General features: G+C 42.6%; 1 protein-coding gene across 1 annotated transcript in view; it reads left to right on the plus strand.

The window, feature by feature from the left end:
• The first annotated feature begins 860 nt into the window (after positions 1-860).
• Stk25 (serine/threonine kinase 25) overlaps positions 861-19,923 on the plus strand; it is a 37,820-nt gene continuing 18,757 nt past the window's right edge. Inside the window, exon 1 of the mRNA XM_075951361.1 lies at positions 861-991. The gene's annotated coding sequence lies outside the window, so the exon portion shown is untranslated. The remainder of the gene's footprint in view (positions 992-19,923) is intronic.

The following is a 19,923-nucleotide window of genomic DNA, read 5'->3' on the forward strand; positions in this document are numbered from 1 at the left end:
AGATTACAGCATGTACGCCATGCATAGCTTTTTACAGGTGGTTTGGGCTTTACCAGCTGTGTTACAGCTTCTTGGCATGCAGCCAACAGGAAACACAAGTAACTATCAAGGTGCCAGGGGTTTTCCCCCTTCTTTTAGTTCCTTGTTTTTTTGTTTTACTTTAATGTTTATTTCATTTTTTTAGATTTTATGTGTGTGTGGGGGGGGGGGATGGTGTATGTACACGTGAGTCAGATGCCAGAGGAGCCCAGGGGTGGCGGATCCCTTGGAGCTGGAGCTACAGGCAATTGTGAGCGTTGGACTTGGGTTCTGGAAGTTGAACTCAGGTCCTCGGCAAAAGCAGTATTCCCTCTTAACTACTTCGCCATCTCTCCAGCCCTCTCTTGTTTCTCCCTGGTTTAAGAAAGCTTTCTACCAGCTGAGCTACATCTCCAGGCCCTGACCCAAGCACACCTTTTCTTGAGACAGGCAATCCTCCTGCCTCAGCTTTCTGAGGACTGGGACTCTAGAAACTTGCCGCCAAACTCGGCTTTCCAGTCTTTTTAATCTTGATTTGGTTGGTGTGATGGGTGTTCTTGGTTGTGAACTTGACTACTCCTGGAATTAACAAACCCCTACACTGGGGCACGTCTGTGAGGGATTTTTACTTAGTTTGAAGTGGGACGATCCGCTTCTAATCTGGATCTTTGAGATAGGAAGACACACCTTTAATCTAGATCATTTGAGCTGGGAAAACCCACCTCTACTCTGGGCCACACCTTCTGCTGGAAGCCTATATAAGGACAAGGAAGAAGGAAGCTTGCTCTTTGCCTGCTGCTCTTGCTTTGCTAGCAAGTGTCTGTTCCTTCACCACCATTAGAGCCGACTTCTTCAGGGTTCCAGCATGTACAGAAGATGAACCGAGACACCAGCCTTGTGGACTGAACAACTGCCGGATTCTTGGACTTCCCATCCACAGCCTGCTACTGTTGGATTAGCTGGACTGTGGCCTGTAAGTCATTCTAATAAATCATATATATATATATATATATGTGTGTGTGTGTGTGTGTGTGTGTGTGTAGATAGATAGATAGATAGATAGATAGATAGATAGATAGATAGATAGATAGATTCTATAGGTTCTGTTACCCTAGAGGAATCTAATACAGCAAGCTATCTGTACACTTTCTATGAAGAAATGTCTGCTTAAATTCTTTGCCCATTTTGAATTTTAGTTTAACACATCATTGCTGGGTTGCAGTTCTCTGTCTATTCAGGGTCTTAACCCTTTTCAGGTGTATAATTTGCAAACATTTTCTCCCATTCTGTGGGTTCTCTTTTCTCTTTTTGTATGTGTATGTGGGTGTGGCGCTTGCTCTCTCTCTCTCTCTCTCTCTCTCTCTCTCTCTCTCTCTCTCTCTGTTTTGTTTTCTATGTGTGCCTGTCTGTAGGTGGATGCATCTGTACACATATCCATGAGTTCAGTCACCCATGTAGGCATATCTAGAGGCCAGAGATTCTTCAATTGATTCTCTGCTTCCTTTCAAGAATATTTATTATTATTTATGTATATAGGTGTATCTCTCTGTGTGTGGGTATATGCCACATGGCGGGGAGAGGTGCTCCTGGAGACCAGAAGAGTGTGTTAGGTCCTCTGGAGCTGTTGTTGGGGGGCGGGCAGCAATCAGCCGCCTGACACAGCTGCTGGGAACTGAAGAACAGTAAGCACTCTCAACTGCTGAGCCACCTCTCCAGCCCCTCCCCATCATGGCGGGAGACAGGATCTCTCACTGACCCTGGACATTGTGGTTTCAGCAAGACTGGCTAGCCGGTGAGCCCCAGGGATCTTCCTGTCTCTGCCAGCCAGCACTGGAGTTACGTGTTTTGTTTTCACGTGAGGGCTGAGTGTCTGGACTCAGGTCCTTATGCTGGCCAAGCACGCACTTCACCCAGCGGGCCACCGCCCAGCCTTCTTTGTGTGCGTGTGCTTGTTCTGGTTTGATTTTGGGGTGTGTGTGTGTGTGTGTGTGTTCAGGTGTGAGGTCAGGTATGTGTGTTGTGTTCCGTGGCATATGTTTGGAGGTCCGAGGACTCAGTCTTCACCATCCACCTTGTTTGAGAGGGCGTCCTTCATTGTTCCTCACGGCACATATCAGGCTACCCAGTCTGTGGTCGTCTGGGGGATTCTCCTGTCTCCACAACTCACGTTGCTGGAGCACTGGAATTACCGATACCCAGCTCAGCTCACGTTCTGGGGCTGGGAACACAGGTGCTCACTCTTGCATGGCGACTACTTTACCCAGCCCCTCTGTGTGTGTTCCTTAGAGGTTTATTTTTATTTATGTGTATGAGTGCTTTACCCGCACATACACGGGTCGTGTACCATGTGAGCGCCTGGTACCTGAGCAGAGACAGTTATGAGCCACCCTGGCTTCTAGTCACCAAACCCAGGTCCTCTGCAAGAGCAAGCAGCCTGTGTAGACCAGTCTGGCCTTGAACTCACTATGTAGACCAGTCTGGCCTTGAACTCACTAAGTTGTACACCAGGCTGGCCTTGAACTCACTAAGTTGTATACCAGGCTGGCCTGTCCCAAGTGCAAGGATTATTCCTCTTTGGGTGTTTTGAGAGTGGGTCTTGCGATTTGTAGCCCTGGCTGACTTTGAACTTGCATGGATTCTTCCAACTTTACTCTTGCTTAGGACACTCATTTACATATGTTTTGAAGTTACTTGTTTCCATCTTATCAGCTTGTTCTGCCCGGAACTACCAGAGAACAAACACAGTGAGCTTGCAGCTGGCACAGGGACACGTTCCTGTATGTCTTCTGGGGGCCGATCGCTGGCATTTTCTGTGAGGAAAAGGGGAAATCTGGAATCTTGTCCACTCTTACCTAGTGGGAACCTTTGCTTTAAGTTTTCTGTTGTTGCTCTCAGTCAGTCTCACTATATTGTCCTGGCTGGCCTGGAATCTGCTTTTTCTACCAGCGTAGCCTCAGACTTGAGGCCGCCGCTTGCTCATTTGTAACAGTGAACTCACAGCGCCGTGCCTCTGTGTCCGAAGTTCTTGTCTTCCAGACACACACACACACACACACACACACACACACACACACACACACAGATCTAGGGGCTAAATGGAGTCTGAAACTAGAGTCACAGAATATTTTAAAGATGCGTTAGACAAGAAAAAACAGTTTCAAAATGGAAAGCCAGGTTTAGGTGGTGGTCTGGACATTGCTGCTGACTCAGATAAGCTCTGGCTATAAGGAAGTCTTGAACACCCTGGCAGCTTCTGCCATGGCTCAGGATAATAACAAACCCTCCTCCCAAGTATGAGAGAGTCAAATGAACTGCAATGCGGAAACACTGAGAACCCGACCACTGTAAATGCTGTCTCAGGGGCAAAGAGACCCCACCTCCTGGGAGTGAGGGCAGGGATGTTAGTTCTATGGAGGGCAGTGGCCCCTCTAACATTTTAGATGTTTTGCACGCATTGACTCAGTGAGTACCTTCCAGGAAATGTCCCTGTGCTCTCCTGTGTCATCATCACAGGGGTCACGGTACAGCAAAGGTCAGGACACACCCCGAGCTCATCACGGAGATGCAATCCATCCATAGGTATTGGCCTAGATTTAGAATCCCATCTGTTGTCAGGAAGATCAGGCAGGTGTCCTATGCGAGATGTTCTGCGCGTGCTGTGCAGTGGGGGAGGGCACGGGATGCCTTTGTGTGCACTTCTATGTGTGCCTGGGAGTCTTCAAAAGCCCCTGGGGCTGGTAACAGCTGCTTCTCTGGGAGAAAAATCAGACAGGAAGGGTGGGAAAACGACTCAATTCCAGAGTCAATGAGTCTTCTCTCCTTCCTTCCTTTCTTCCTTCCTTCCTCCCTCCCTCCCTCCCTCCCTCCCTCCCTCCCTCCTTCCTTTCTTCCTTCCTTCCTTCTTTCTTTTCTTTCTTTCTTTCTTTTTTTTATTCTGAGACCGAATGCTTATTTTAATAAAAATTTTGTTTGGAGGTTTTACATTTCTCATGTGAATTAATCTTAATCCTATGCCCCATGGGTGGCCCAGTTCTGGGGAGCAAGTGCCCAGCTTTCCTCAGTGTGTGGGAGCCTGAGTGTCAGGCCTTTCTTTTGTCCTGTTTGGGTTCCAGGAGGGAGAGCAGGTGGACTCTCATGCCTGGGCTTCTCCTCTCTACTCTTACCTCAGGGGTTACAAGGGAGTAACAGAGATGGGGAGAGAGGATAAAGCTATCGGTCAAAAAAGACTAGAGCCATTGTGACGGCTATTCTTGGTTGTGAACTTGACTACATCTGGAATTAATTAAAACCCCAAAATGGAGGGGCACACCTGTGAGGGATTTTTGCTTAATTTGAAATGGGAAGATCCACTTTCATCTGGATCATTGAGGTAGGAAGACACACCTTTTGTTATTTGAACTGGGAAAACCCACCTCTGCTCTGGACTGTACCTTCTGCTGAAGCCTATATAAAGACAAGGAAGAAGGAAGCTTTTGCTCTTTTCCTGGTTGCCCTTGCCTTGCTAGCAAGTCCATTCCTTCACTGGCATTTAGAGTCTACCTCTTCAGGATTCCAGCATCTACTGAAGACCAGCCGAGACATCCAGTCTTGTAGACTGAGCAACTATTGCGTTCTTGAACCTTCTGTTCATAGCCAGCCATTGTTAGATTAGCTGGACCACTGCCTGGTCATTCTAATAAATTGTATAAGTCCCATAGATATAGTGTTGATATATATTATATACCTATTATATATCTATCTATCTATCTATCTATCTATCTATCTATATATATATATATATATAATTTTTTTTAGACAAAGTTTATTTGTGTAGCTCAGGCTGATTGGAGGTCTGACTGTCTCTGCCTCCTGAGTGGGGATTAAAGGTGTGTGCCACCACTGTCTGAGCTTCACAACAGACACATGTGTCACCCCCTCTAAAGGTGAGGGTACTAAGAAGGAAAGAAATGAGGTGGTCTGTGCTGCCTGAGGGGTCTGCAGCTCCCATGCTGCCCTAGCAAAAACTCCAAGGACATATTTCACAGAAATAGAAAAAATAGTTCTAAGTTTCATATGGAGTCACAAAGGATCTCAAGTAGCTACGGACATCTGGAAAAGGCAAACAGCTGAAGCAGGACTGGATGGCATACACATGTCATCATCCCTAGAGGAGACATGGAGGCAAAGAGAATCATGGCTTCAAGGCCAGCCTGGGCTAAATAGGGAGACAGTGTTTCAAAAAGTATGGGTATCCTGAATTCTATCCCTAACACTGGCAAAAAACACAAGACAGATGGAAGGGGCTGAAGAGAGAGCTCAGTGTTTAAGAGCACTCATTAGTTTTTTATATGACCTGGGTTCCATTCCCAGAACCCACATGATGGCTTGCATCATGCATAGCTCCAGTTCCAAGGTATCTGACACCTTCTTCTGACCTCCACGGGCACCAGACACACACATAATGGTACACATACATACGTCTAAACACTCACACATAAAATAAAAATATATACAAAAAGAAAGAAAGTTGGAGACATCTTGGGGACATTTCATGATTGTAAACCATATTTCAAAACTATAGTAATCAAAACAGTAAGATTGGGGTAAAAACAAACACACAGACAAATGGAACAGAAGAAAAGAAAGTCCAGGAAAAAAACTACAAATACATAGTTTTCTGTGGTTTGAATGTTTATCCCCTTCAAAACTCACGCTGGAGTTTAATAACGATTTCAACAGCCTCGAGAGATAAGACCCTCAAGCAGTACCTGGGCTGTGGGGGTTCCAGCCTCACGAATGGACTAATGCCAAGGGAACGACACCCAGCTGTCTTGCTTCTGTCTCCTTGTCCTCCCATTGTGGGAAAATGCAGTAGGGAAGCCTCGTCATACGCCAGCATATTGATCTGGCCCTTTCAGCCTTCAGATATGGGAGAAAGAAATGTCTTTCTTACAAGTTACACAGCTTTGAATGTTTGGTTATAGTTGACCTGACGACAGACAGACTCAGGCAGCAGTCAGTCTTCAACAAAGCTCGCGGGAATACACAGAAGGGAAAGACGGTATCACCAACACGCAGTGCTGAGAAAATGGATGACCACATACAAAAGAAGCTGTATCCTTGCCAGATACGAGGTACAGAAACCAACACCAAATAGACCCACGATTTACACACCTGATCTAGAAACCACAGGACTCCTAGAAGTACAGAGGGGAATCTCCTTGCCTTTGGTCATGGTAATGATTTTTCTGAATGTCATTCTAAAAGCAAAAACACAAATGGGACCTGGGTTAAATCCCCAGCAATGCATAAAGCAGGCTTGCAGGCTTGATAGTGCAAGTCTTATAATTGTAACACCCAGGAAACAGAGACAGGATTATCAGAAATTCGTGTGTGTGTGTGTGTGTGTGTGTGTGAAGTTTATGCATAGCAGGGGAAATGATCATAATAAAGAAGAGGGGCCAGGCGGTGGTGGCACACGCCTTTAATCCCAGCACTTGGGAGGCAGAGGCAGGCGGATCTCTGAGTTTGAGGCCATCCTGGTCTACAAGAGCTAGTTCCAGGACAGGCACCAAAGCTACAGAGAAACCTTGTCTCAAAAAAAAAAAAAAAAAGGAAGAGGGAGCCCAAGATTGTGAAGTGGAAAAATATAGATCCAAGCATGTATACTATACAGGAGAGGGGGTGTGAGAGGGAGCGATCCCATAAGTAACCTGGCATCACTGATGGTTGGGGTTAGAGGTCATCAGCAGAGGTCTTGCTTATCACTCTCATGGCTCTAGGTCCCATCTCAGCACCGCTGTGCTGCTCCGGCTATTTCTGATGAGATTATTTTTCCCTTGTAGATCGCAGTTTCTATCTGGCTGTCACACTGCCTGATACGATCTCTTTATCCCTGGAGTTATGCAGTTTCCTTGGGTTGCTGTAGAAGGAGGTTGTTTTTTATTTATGCTGCTGACCTGTGAAGGGCACTTTTAAGAGCCTTTGTGCCTTTCTTCAAGTCTGGAAGGTCTTAGTTGGCATATTTTCAGACAGTATCAGGACCTGCAAATCATGCCGGGTAAAGACTAGGTGGAAAGCATTGCAATGTGAACCTGGAGTCTCAAAAACTCCCTGTAGGATGTGTGTGTGTGTGTGTGTGTGTGTGTGTGTGTATGTATGTGTGTGCATGTGTACATGTATGCCTATGTGTGTGTTCTATGTGGTTGCATGCGTGTGCATGTGCATGCTTACACACTTGCGTGCAGAGGGCAGAGGGTGACATTGAGTGTCATCTTCAGTCCCAGTCACCTTATCTTTTGAGACAAATTCTCTCAGTGAATCTGGAGCTTGTTAACTTGGCCAGCTGCCTCCTGCTTTCCTCTTCCCAGGTTACAGAAGTGTTCCACCTTTCTTGGCTTCTATGTTGGTTCTGGGGATCTGAACTCAGGTCCATGTTCTTGCATGACAAGTGTTTTGCCAACTGAGCCATTTTTCCCACCCTCAAAAATTATTTAACCACAAAAGAAAATCTCCTAGTACCTTGTCTCCCGCCCCTGAGCCCCCAGCTGTGGTGGAGGCAGAGTTTACATTGCCGTATTTGCTCTTGGTGGACTATAACTAAGGGGTCCTTAGGCATTTGGTGGCCGTAAAACCTCAGTGAGGATTCCCTGGCTCTGCTCCTCCTGCTAGGTTCCATTTCCTGCTTTTCTTTTACAGTTAAGACTGGGAAATTCCTCACACTCTGTTCTGAAACCACAAGTAAATATTTCTTGTCTAGCTATAGTGTGATTCTAAGCGTTGAAAATCACCTTATAAACTGGTGTGCTATGTTGTGGGATAATCTTTATGTACACTATGAAGATGTGTCTCTGCTAAGGCACCTTCTGATTGGTTTAATAAAGAGCTGAATGACCCATAGTGAGGCAGGAGAGGATAGACAGGACTTCCGGAAACAGACAAAAAACTCTGGGAAGAAGAGAGGTAGGTTTTGCCAGAGAGACCCAGAACAAGTCGGAGATATAGTATGGAGGAGAAGAAACAAGCCATGTGACAGACACAGATTAGTATGAATGGTTTAATTAAAACGTTTTAGCTGGGAACAAGCCTAAGCTAAGACCAAGGTTTCAGAATGAATAAGAAGCCTCCATGTCATTATTTGGGAGCTGGTGGTCCCAGCTCTTGGGAAGCAGAGGCAATTGTAACTCTGAATTTGAGGCTTGTCTACATAGTGAGTTCCAGCTCAGGGACACATAATGAGACCCTATGAAAAGGAAGAAAGAAAGAGAGAAAGAGGGACAGAGAGACAGAGAAAGAAAGAGAAGGAAGAAAGGAAAGGAAGGAAGGAAAAGAGAAAGAGAATCACATTTAACATTTTATTGTTATTGCTAAGACATTATTTGTTGCTGAACTGGGATAAATACAAGAAACGTCCTCACCATAACACAGCATATTTGCTAGAGAAGGCTTTCTTTTCAGAATCACCTTCAGAGCAGAGGCTGTAGCTCGGGGGCTGTGTTTACCTATCTTGTGAGGTTCCCTCTCCAATACTGCAGCAAGTGCCAGACGTCCCATCCCTCATGTTCTCACAATGTAACTGAGATTTGGGCGGAATCCCTAAGATCTCACACTCCTGCCTCCAGGAAGGATTTTGATGCTTTCTCCCATTTACCTGGGTTGAGTGTGTGACTGACCAGAGAGGTTGCATTTCTTCTGATTATAAGTCAATGAAAAGTATTCTGCCTTACTCTATAGAATGTCAATCCTTGGAAACCCTTGCTCTGGCCTGAACTGTGTGCCCCCACCTCATCTGACGAAGCCCTGTGTGGTGGTTTGAAAGAAAATGGCTCATAGGTACTATTAGGAGATGTGACCTTTTTTTTTGTTTGTTTGTTTTGTTTTTCAAGACAGGGTTTCTCTGTGGTTTTGGAGCCTGTCCTGGAACTAGCTCTGTAGACCAAGCTGGTCTCGAACTCACAGAGATCTGCCTGCCTCTGCCTCCCAAGTGCTGGGATTAAAGGCGTGCGCCACCACTGCCCAGCTAATTTAAGTTTTTTAGATGTGCACAGCACATAAAGAGCACTATCAGCTTCCTTTTTTTTTTTTTGAATTTTCGAGACAGGGTTTCTCCGTAGCTTTTGGTTCCTGTCCTGGAACTAGCTCTTGTAGACCAGGCTGGCCTCGAACTCACAGAGATCCGCCTGCCTTTGCCTCCCAAGTGCTGGGATTAAAAGCGTGCTCCACCACCGTGGCCTCGTTGGAGTGGGTGTGGCCTCGTTGGAGTGGATGTGGCCTTATTGGAGTGGGTGTGTCACTGGGCGCAGGCTTCAAGGTTTCACAAGCTCAAGCTGGACCCAGTGTCTCTCTCTGCGTGCTGCCTGCTTATCCAGATGTAGAACTCTCAGCTATCTCTCCTACACCGTGTGCCCCTGCATGCGGGCATGCTTCTAGCCATGATGATAATGGACTAAACTTCAGGACTGTAAGGCAGCCCCAGGTAATGGTTGCCTTTATAAGAGTTTCTGTGCTGATAGTGTCTCTTCAGAGCAATAGAAACCCCCTGAGTCTCAAAGAGACTATATTTGGAAAGGGAGTCTCCAAGAGGTGAAGCTAAATAAGGTCACAGTGTGGAGACAGTGATAGGATTTAGGATTTTTTTTTTTTTTGAGACAGGGTTTCTCTCTGTAGCCTTGGCTGTACTGGAACTCACTCTGTAGGCCAGGCTGGCCTCAAACTCACAGAGATCCTACCTCTGCCTTCCAAACTCTGGGATTAAAGGCCTATGCCACCACCTCCAGGCCGTGATAGGATGTCTTAAGGAGAATTGCCAGGTCCCACCCTCTTTCAGTCCTGAGAGCAGTGAGCAGGCAGTGGTACGCAGCCCACCTGGCCAGGAGCTGAACTAGCTACCGTCTTCATTTTGGGCTTCCCGGCTTCCAGAACTGTGGGGAATAGATTTTGTTTTGTTAAGGTGATCAGGCTTTGATATATATTGTTATAATCTCTGAGCTGACACATACAATCTTCATATTCCTGCTGCCCAACCCATGGTGAGGAGTATGTAGAGTTCAGAACCGGGCAATGGATCCCCTGGAGTTAGAGTTACAAGCAGTTGTGAGCTGCCCATGTAACTGTCAGCTAGAAACCAACCTGGTGCTGGAAATCAAGCTCAGGTCCTTTGCAAGAGCAGTAGGTGCTCTTAACTGCTGAGCCAACTCAAGTCCCCTATCTATCTATCTATCTATCTATCTATCTATCTATCTATCATTTATTGTTGTAGGATATTCAGACATACTGTGAACCCTGAGTTTACATTTGTGTTAATTAAATAAAATCAACCTTGGGTCAGGAGGCAGAGCCAGCAAGTAGTTGACAGAAAGTAGTCACAGAGAGTCAGAGGGAGTCCGGAAGATGGATAGAGATGCACAGGAAGAAGTAGAGAGGAACTTTATGTGTGGCGGTGTTTTTTTTGGTTTGGCGAAGCAGAGGATACACTCTGAGACATCAGTGATTTTCACCCCAGCCTCTGATTCCTGAGTCTTATTGTTAAATAGAATGATAAAGGTTTAGTTAAAAACTGTATTTGGTGGCAGTGGCAGGAGGTGAATCTGGTGGGATATAAAAGTCCCACTGTTTCATTGCCTGAGAAGTAGTCCAGTAACTGCAGAGCTACAATTATTGGTTGAGACAGCTGTAACTGCTGTGACTGTGGAAAAACATCAATTTATTTATGTGATTATTCTTTTTATTTTTCCTATTTATTTTCTGAGAGGCAGAAGCAGGAGGATCTCTGTGAGTTTAACACCAGCCTAGTCTACAGAGCAAGTTCCAAGACAACCAATAATATACCCCCACCCCAAAATAAAATAAAATAAATAAATAGAGAAGGAAGGAAGGAAGGAAGGAAGGAAGGAAGGAAAGAAAGAAAGAAAGAAAGAAAGAAAGAAAGAAAGAAAGAAAGAAAGAAAGAAAGAAAAGAAAATATCTCCACGAGCTCTGACTATAGATAGCCTGTAGGGAAATTTTCTTAATTAGTGATTGATATGAGAGGGCCCAGCCCATTTTGGGTGGAGCCATCTCTGAACTGGGATAAGAAGGAAGGCTGAGTAAGCCACAAGGAACAAGCCAGTAAGCAGCACACCTCCATGGCTTCTGCATCGCCTCCTGCTTCTGTGTTCCTGCTCTGTTTGAGTTCCTGTCCTTTCTTTGATGATGAACAGTGATATGGAAGTGTGAGTGAAATAAACTCTTTCCTTACTAGTTTGCTTGGGTGATAGTGTTTCCTCACAGCAACAACAACCCTAACTAGGATAGACGTCAGTACCAGGGTAGCGGGGAGTTGTGACAACAGACCTGACCATTGCTTGGGGATGATTGTGAGAGGACTTTGGAACTTTGGGCGGGAAAACCACTGAGTGTTCATACCTTGGCAAGCTGCTCTGCAGGAGCTTGGACGATAAGAATATGGTCAGCAGCACAGATAATGGAGCTGTGGTTTTTATCTAAGTAGTCCTATTACCAGTAAAGACTAAGAAGTCAGATATTGGAGTGAAAACTTGATAGATCAAAGAAACAGTGGAAGAGTGGCCAGCTGACCTTCTCTCCACATTTTCCAGATCAAAAAGAGGCAACTCCCCTACACCTCAAATCTCGAAGTCCCTCTCTACTCCTTCCTATCAGTATTCTGGGTCCTCCATATTCTCTATGGCTACTTTTTGTCAACTAGTGACTGTCTCTGCCTCCTAATTCAAGGTTAACTGTATTAAGACTATCTTGGGGTGTTACAGTTTGTTCAAATGTTCCACAACATTTCTCCCTTTTTGTCAAATTAAAAGAAAAGCTTTTAACTCTGACACAGTAAAACTATACAATAAGATCAATAAGCAGGTATTGTCTAAATAAAAAGGAAATGTTTTATCTCTAACACAGGAAAACTATATATAATAAGAACAATTATCAGATAAGATTATATTCATAATGTCAAGTTCATTTGTATTTGGCAAATTCAGAGAAAATATTATCTATCCTATCTTGATGAATCCAAAGTTTTATACCTAAACAACTTTCTATCATAGATTCTATTACTATCCTAAAATATCCTTTTAGGTCTTAAAACATTTTCTTAAATGAACAACTTAAGCTTTTATGTCTCTCAGCCTTATATACTTTACATTTCTTTTGTAAGTTTCTTTTCTAAATTTTGTAACAAAAAAGTGATGTGATTATCTAGTCTTCAACCCCATCAGAAACCAAAGAAGGATAAAATATTACCTGAGTAAATAGGAAGTGTGCATAAACAACTTCCAAAACTATAGAAAGACAGAGACAGCTGACTGCCTAGATAGTCACCCAAGATTCCTCTGCAACATTGGGACATCCATCTTCAGCTTACAGGCCTAGAATAGCTGACAGACTTTTCTGTGAAGCAGGAATTTTGAAGGACTGCTTATACAATTTTGATAGCATATGATCAGCAGTCAAGAAAAGGAAGTTTCTTGCTCAGTGGCTAACCTTACCACAATGCAAGCAAACTCCATATGGAGGTTCTTTGATGCCCATTATCCTTTTTCTTTTTGAAGTTGATTAGTGCTGTTAGGAACAGATATATCTCACTATCATGAAAAAGCTTATGTTATTAAAACATCTTAAATTCCATATTTTGTAGGTCTCTGAAGTGTTTGAAGACCACCTATATATCTAAAATATATTTGTATAACCTTGAAAATATATCTAACATGACTACAAGTTTGATTGTTATAAATGACTAATTATGCACCTGCATTTCTTAATTATCATAAACAGTTTGTAATAATAGCTTTCAAAGACTAGAACTTTATATTATAATTTTAAATGAGTTGGTTAGGTAAAATAACTTATAGTATGTTGTAACAAAAATAACTGTAAATTTGTATATACCAAATATACAAAAACCCATACCAATATTAAAACTAGTAGTTGTTTTTAGTTTAAAGGTAGATTCAATAATCAACCCTTTATTCTGTCATTCCTATATTCCCTTTTATATGCTTTTTTATATACTTTTCAGAAAGAGATTCCTGAGTCTAACCTCCTTTGCTTTGATTCATCCCTGGCCATGAGCAATAACAACTTGCAATTGGTCCTCCCTAAATAATGACAAACATCCATAACTCATCAAATGACCAAGACCACCTACCCCAACTCTCGGGTGTTGTAATAGGAGCGGCGGGCTACATTCCTGGCACCTGGCCTCCCACACTGCTAGCTTTATACCCGAAATAATTACACGGAAACGGTATTCTTTTAAACACTGGTTGGCCCATTAACTCTAGCCCTTACAGGCTAATTCTCATATCCCGATCAACCCATCTCTAATAATCTGTGTAACATCAGTCTTACCGGGAAAGATTCAGCATGTCTGACCTGGCAGCTTGCTTCATGGCGTCTGCCCGGGAGAGGGGAGCATGGCCTCTGAGCTCACTTCCTCTTCCTCCCAGCATTCTGTTCTGTTTACTCCTCCCACCTATGTTTTAACCTATGAGGCCAAGCAGTTTCTTTATTTTTTAACCAATGACCTTCCTCTGTCACTCGGGAATGTGGGTGTCATGTTCTTAAAATTACTTCCTGTTGTCTGGGGAGGCAACAGCATCTTTAGGGGACCCTAAGAAAATTGGGATAATGGTCAAGTCCTGGCAGAACGAGCTGTATCATTTGTTGTTCAGTCTCTGTGTGATGGGAAAGTAGAGGATTTATTTGAAGTCCTGGATGGAGTAGTTTATGAGGCTAGACCATCTTAGCTAACCACTTTGAAGTTGTCCTGAGCAGTTTGTAGTTCAAAGATATCTTTGGGTGGTGTTTGTCAGCTCAGTGCCATTACTACAATTGAGGTGGATTTGTCATTGAAGGACTTCTTGGAGAAGTCAAAGGTCACTACCAGAAATGGTCACGGCTTACTGCAGAAAACGTTTTAACATTTTAAATGTCATATGCAGCAGATCTCCAAGATGTTAAAGTTCCACAATCTGTGAGATATTTCTGGGGTATACAAACGTAGTTCCTAGGTATCTGCTTTAGACTCAAGTCTGAAATCACATACAGGAAGCCTAGATAAAGCTTATTTCTAAAATTAGTTAGTACCCCATATGACCATTAATATCACAACAGAAAGTTTATATATGTATGTGTGTATGTGTGTGTTAGTCTTACAAAATTTGAAATAATATTTATACCTTAAGAAAGTTTTAAAGAATCAAATGGAAACCAAAGGATAAGGGATTAGTGGCAATAGAATAGTGCCATAATTTTGGTTTTCTTCTGTCCCGTACCAGGTGACTCTTCTGACCTGAGACAGAGATTTTGGATTTTCCTTTTACAAGCATGCCTGGGTTTAGAGATGAGATCTCCACCTTTCAACTACAAAGCCAGCTTTAATCTTTAATTGAATTGGGACCAGAAAAAGACATTTTCCTTTTATGTCTGTAGAGAGTAGCAGAAACAAATATTTGGGAAGATTTATGAAATTTTATCCTGTTGTAAATGAAGTATACCCATTAGACCAATTTTATTCTTCTTGGGATGTTATTCTCTGTGTGTTTCATCCTTCTTCTTCAGATGTCTCATTTGTTCAGTGGCCTTCAAACTCCTTAGTTCAATGCTTTTATTTTCCTGGAAAGACAAAAACAAATCCCTGCCCTGACCTAATTTTGAGGGGGTTCCCCTTTGGGGGAAGGTGGTTCATATCTTTGTTAAGACAAATGTTTTTGGCAACAGATATAGTATTATATTTTAGTAATAAAAATTATTTTCTTATACCTGACCTAATGAAAGGCATTTATTAGTTTTATAAGTTAGTGTAGGTAGACTTTTCTGTCCCACCAACCTGCTCCCAAATAACCACACAGAGACTTTTGATTAATTATAAATGCTCAGCTGATAGTTTAGGCTTGTTACTAACTAGCTTCTTTCAACTTAAATTAATCAATATTTCTTATCTATATTCTGCCACATGATGGGACTTTTTTTCAGCATGGCATGTTCATCTCATGCTTCTTATGTGTCTGGCTTGCAACTCTGCCCTCTTTCTTCCCAGTGTGCTCTCACTTGAGCTCTTCTGCCTAGCTATTGGCTGGTTGGCTCTTCCTTAAACCAATGAGAACAAAACATTGTCATAGTGTACAAAAGGGTTATTCCACAGCAGATTAGTTTAGATTGAATGACCAAGTTGTTTGATGAATTATCACCTCTCCTAATCAAGTAATCTCTGGTGTTTGAGTCTAATATTTATCAATTTTGAAGGTATCCGTGACTTTTATTTTCCTGAGGAAACAAAGAAAAAACCTCTTTGCCAATGTAACACATATCCTGGTTTTCATTCTGAGGTTAACATATCTTTAATCTTTAAAATACATAGGCTTATTTAAAGATAATAACGCTTTATATAATTTTTCTCTGGGGAATCTTTGTTACCCCTTTCTGTTTTTTTAAAGATTTATCCATTTTTTTGAGATTTCTTTTTAATAACAAATATAGGAGAATTCCAAGGACTGGTCAATTCAATATGTTGAGCATTTAGCTGTTCCTGTACTAGCTATTCTAATTTTTCTGATGTGAAAGGCCATTGTTCCACCCACACAGGTTTGTCAGTCATTTTAAAGGTAGGACTGTTGATCCTTTGAAAGACCAACAGCGGTTGTGCCCTGCTAATGTACAACCCGAATAATCTGTGATTGTTTTTGATAATACATTTTAATATTTCTCTCAGAAGCTTTATTTTATGGTTTGTTTCTGAGATTGGAGGAATGCTAACCTGTGCTTTTCATTGCTGTAACAAATCGCATTCCCATAAATTCATTGGCCTGTTAGCCACATATGGTTTTAATTTCCCTATCTGTTCATCTGACCCTATACACTCTACCCATCTTGTACTTTGTTTTACCTGATATAAAATTCCAATTCCTAGAAGCTAAATATTTATCTACTGAAGGGGCCAGTCTGGATGCCAAGATTTTGGTGAAATTATTGTTACATCTGCTCCTGTGTCTATCCATTTATTCATATTTTTAGTTTTGATCTTTGATCATTTATAGAAGTTCTCCTAAATATTTGTTTTCTGGTCTCTCCTGAACTTTTGGTTATATTTATAGAAGTTGTTCTGTCTTTGTCATCTCCAGAGTGGCATGGTTTTTTTAAAAATTTTTTATGATTTATTTATCTTTATTTTATGTGCATTGGTGTGAAGGTGTCAGATCCCCTGGAACTAGATTTTCAGACAGTTGTGAGCTGCCATGTGGGTGCTGGGAATTGAACCCGGGTCCTCTAGAAGAGCAGTCAGTGCTCTTAACCGCTGAGCCATTTCTCCAGCCCGAGTGGCATGTTTTTTAACAACAGGTATTAAGTTTGTTAATTGCACTGTGGATGAGTTTCTCCAATGCTGACAGGGAATAATTGAACCAAATTTGATAGTGGGGCCTGTGGGAGGCTCCCCAAGGCATTTCCCAAATGGCAAAGAGTTACCTTGCCTGTCTCTTGTTGATCTGTTTTCATTAGTCCAATGCTGGCCTTTGCCACACCTTCTGCATACTCCAAAAGGTAGGGTCTTCTATTTGGATTATGTCTAGAAAAAAAACCTTGTTTACAGGAACTCCCTGACTACAAAAAATTTTCAGATGACCTTGCTCACCACAATTAAAACACCTAACATTTTGATTTTTCTTAAGATTTTTGGAAATCACTTTTCCCAGCTAAGTGTCATCATAAGCATGAGATCCAACATCAGTTGTATTTCTAGTTCCTTCATCTACTTGCCTTTAAAGACCTAATCACCCTTTCTGAATTAGCATTTTCAAAATCAAAGATTCAATTAATGTTTATCTGACTTTTGGATATAATAATGTTCTATTCATAACTGAAGTCAACCTTGTCCCAAGTATTAAAAGCTGATAGACGCCATAGTGGTGTAAGAGGTCCTTCTGTTTATGTGTTACTTTCATTGGTTAATGAATAAAGAAACTGCCTTGGCCTTTTTTTTTTTTTTTTTGGTTTTTCGAAACAGGGTTTCTCTGTGGTTTTGGAGCCTGTCCTGGCACTAGCTCTTGTAGACCAGGCTGGTCTCGAACTCACAGAGATCCGCCTGCCTCTGCCCCCGAGTGCTGGGATTAAAGGCGTGCGCCACCACCGCCCGGCTGCCTTGGCCTTTTGATAGGGCAGAACTTAGGTAGGCAGGGAAAACAGAGCAGAAGTCTGGGAGGAAGAAGAGAGAGTCAGAGAGAAGCCATGGATCCTCTGCCTGAGATGGACGCCAGTTAGAATCTCCAATAAGCCACTGCCATGTGGTGATACACGGATTAATGGAGATGGGTTAAACTAATATGTAAGAGTTAGCCAATAAGAAGTTAGAGCTAATGGCCAAGCAGTAATTTAATTAATACAATTTCTGTGTGGTTATTTCGGGGCTAAGCTAGCAGGGAGGCCAGGACAAACAAGCGGGACCTCTCCATACAACACCATAGAACCATGGTGGGATCATCAAGTCCAAACAGTCTTTGCAAATTAGCATATTGGCCTTTGCTCAGGAAATGATCTTGGGAAATATCAGTACCTCTAGCAGCCTTGTCCCATTCTTCTATGGCCCTAGCTTCCTCTTTTCACCATGTTCTCCATTGTAACTGAAGACCAGCCTCTAATATTGCTATATCTAAATCTTTCCAGTCTTGGGGGATAATTCGGTTCAGTGAATTTTACATCTGCTTCACAAAGGGTGAATGCATATCATATGAAATAACCACTTCCTTAAATATCCTCATACTTCTATAGGATTCAATTTAACTTATGACCTTGGGGGTGCCTGTGATCTGCTGGTCATTCTTGTATTGTAACTGGATTGACTAAGTTTGCTTTTCTAATAACCGTGGGCCTCCCCTCTTCAGTTTTGCTATGCAGTGGGGTGGTAGGTTCTGTTCTAAATTCCTCTGTCTTTGTCTGAATATTTTCTTTTTATTTTCATTAGTAGGTCTTTTGAAACTTGTATCTTATTGATAGTAAGTCTTTTTTTTTAAATTTATTTATTTATTAAGGATTTCTGCCTCCTCCCCGCAACCGCCTCCCATTTCCCTCCCCCGATCAAGGACCCCTCCCTCATCTGCTCGAAGAGCAATCAGGGTTCTCTGACCTGTGGGAAGCCCAAGGACCGCCCACCTCTATCCAGGTCTCGTAAGGTGAGCATCCAAACTGCCTAGGCTCCCACAAAGCCAGTACGTGCAGTAGGATCAAAAACCCACTGCGATTGTTCTTGAGTTCTCAGTATTCCTCATTGTCTGCTATGTTCAGCTAGTCCGGATTTATCCCAGGCTTTTTCAGACCCAGGCCAGCTGGCCTTGGTGAGTTCCCGATAGAACATTCCCATTGTCTCAGTGTGTGGGTGCACCCCTCGCGGTCCTGAGTTCCTTGCTCGTGCTCTGTCTCCTTCTGCTCCTGATTTGGACCTTGAGATTTCTGTCTGGTGCTCCAATGTGGGTCTCTGTCTTTGTCTCCTTTCATCGCCTGATGAAGGTTAATATTCATGAGGATGCCTATGTGTTTGTCTTTGGATTCACCTTCTTATTTAGCTTCTCTAGGAACATGAATTATAAGCTCAATGTCCTTTATTTATGGCTAGAAACCAAATATGAGTGAGCACATCCCATGTTCCTCTTTTTGGGTCTGGCTTACCTCACTCAGGATAGTGTTTTCTATTTCCATCCATTTGTATGCAAAATTCAAGAAGTCCTTGTTTTTTACTGCTGAGTAATACTCTATGGCCAAAAGACACTTAAGGTCATGCTCAACTTCCTTAGCGATCAGGGAAATGCAAATCAAGACAACTTTAAGATACCATCTTACACCTGTCAGAATGGCTAAAATAAAAAACACCAATGATAGCCTTTGCTGGAGAGGTTGTGGAGAAAGGGGTACACTCACCCATTGCTGGTGGGAATGCAAACTTGTGCAACCACTCTGGAAAGCAGTGTTTCAGTTTCTCAGGAAATTCGGGATCAACCTACCCCTGGATCCAGCAATACCACTCTTGGGAATATACACAAGAGAGTCCCTATCATACAACAAAAGTATATGCTCAACTATGTTCATGGCAGCATTGTTTGTAATAGCCAGAACCTGGAAACAACCTAGATGCCCTTCAACGGAAGAATGGATGAAGAAAGTATGGATAGTAAGTCTTTCTAAGGCTTGTTTCTTATCAGTCAAATTTTCATATTTGACACTATTAGCAAATAACTTTTTTGTTGTTGTTTTTAGTTTTGGTGTTCAGGCTAGAGAGATGGCTCAGTGGGTTAAGAGCATTGCCTGCTCTTCCAAAGGTCCTGATTCAATTCCCGGCAACCACATGGTGGCTAACAACTGTCTGTACCCTTAATTCCAGGGGATCTGACATCTTCTTCTGACCTCCTCCAGTACCAGGCACATGCCTGATGCTCATACACACATGCAATTTAAAAAAAAAGTTTAGTTTTGGTGTTCATGTTGGGTTTTCAAGACATGGTTTTGCTTTGTAGCCTTGGCTATCCTTGAACTCACTTTGAGACCATACTAGCCTCAAACTCAGAGATCTGCCTGCCTCTGCCTCCCACGGGATTAAAGGCATGTGCCACCACATTTGGCTTCAATCCACTTTTTAAAGGATAAATTATGAATTACCAAATGATAGTAGTTATAATCAACATCACATCAATCTCAGCTAAGTTGGTTATCTCTTCATTGTAGGCAGAGACCGTTCATTTGTTTCCCAACTGCTCTGACTCAAATAATCACACAGAAACTGTATTACAACACTAGTTGGCCAATAGCTTAGGCATATTCCTGGCTAACTCTTATATCTTAAAAAAATCCATTTCTGTTAATATATGTATCACTATGAAGCCGTGGCCTACCAGAAAGGTTTTCCAATGTCTTTCTTTTTTGGCAGTTACATGGCGT

Source organism: Microtus pennsylvanicus, chromosome 17, assembly GCF_037038515.1.
Source record: "Microtus pennsylvanicus isolate mMicPen1 chromosome 17, mMicPen1.hap1, whole genome shotgun sequence".
NCBI lineage: Eukaryota > Metazoa > Chordata > Mammalia > Rodentia > Cricetidae > Microtus > Microtus pennsylvanicus.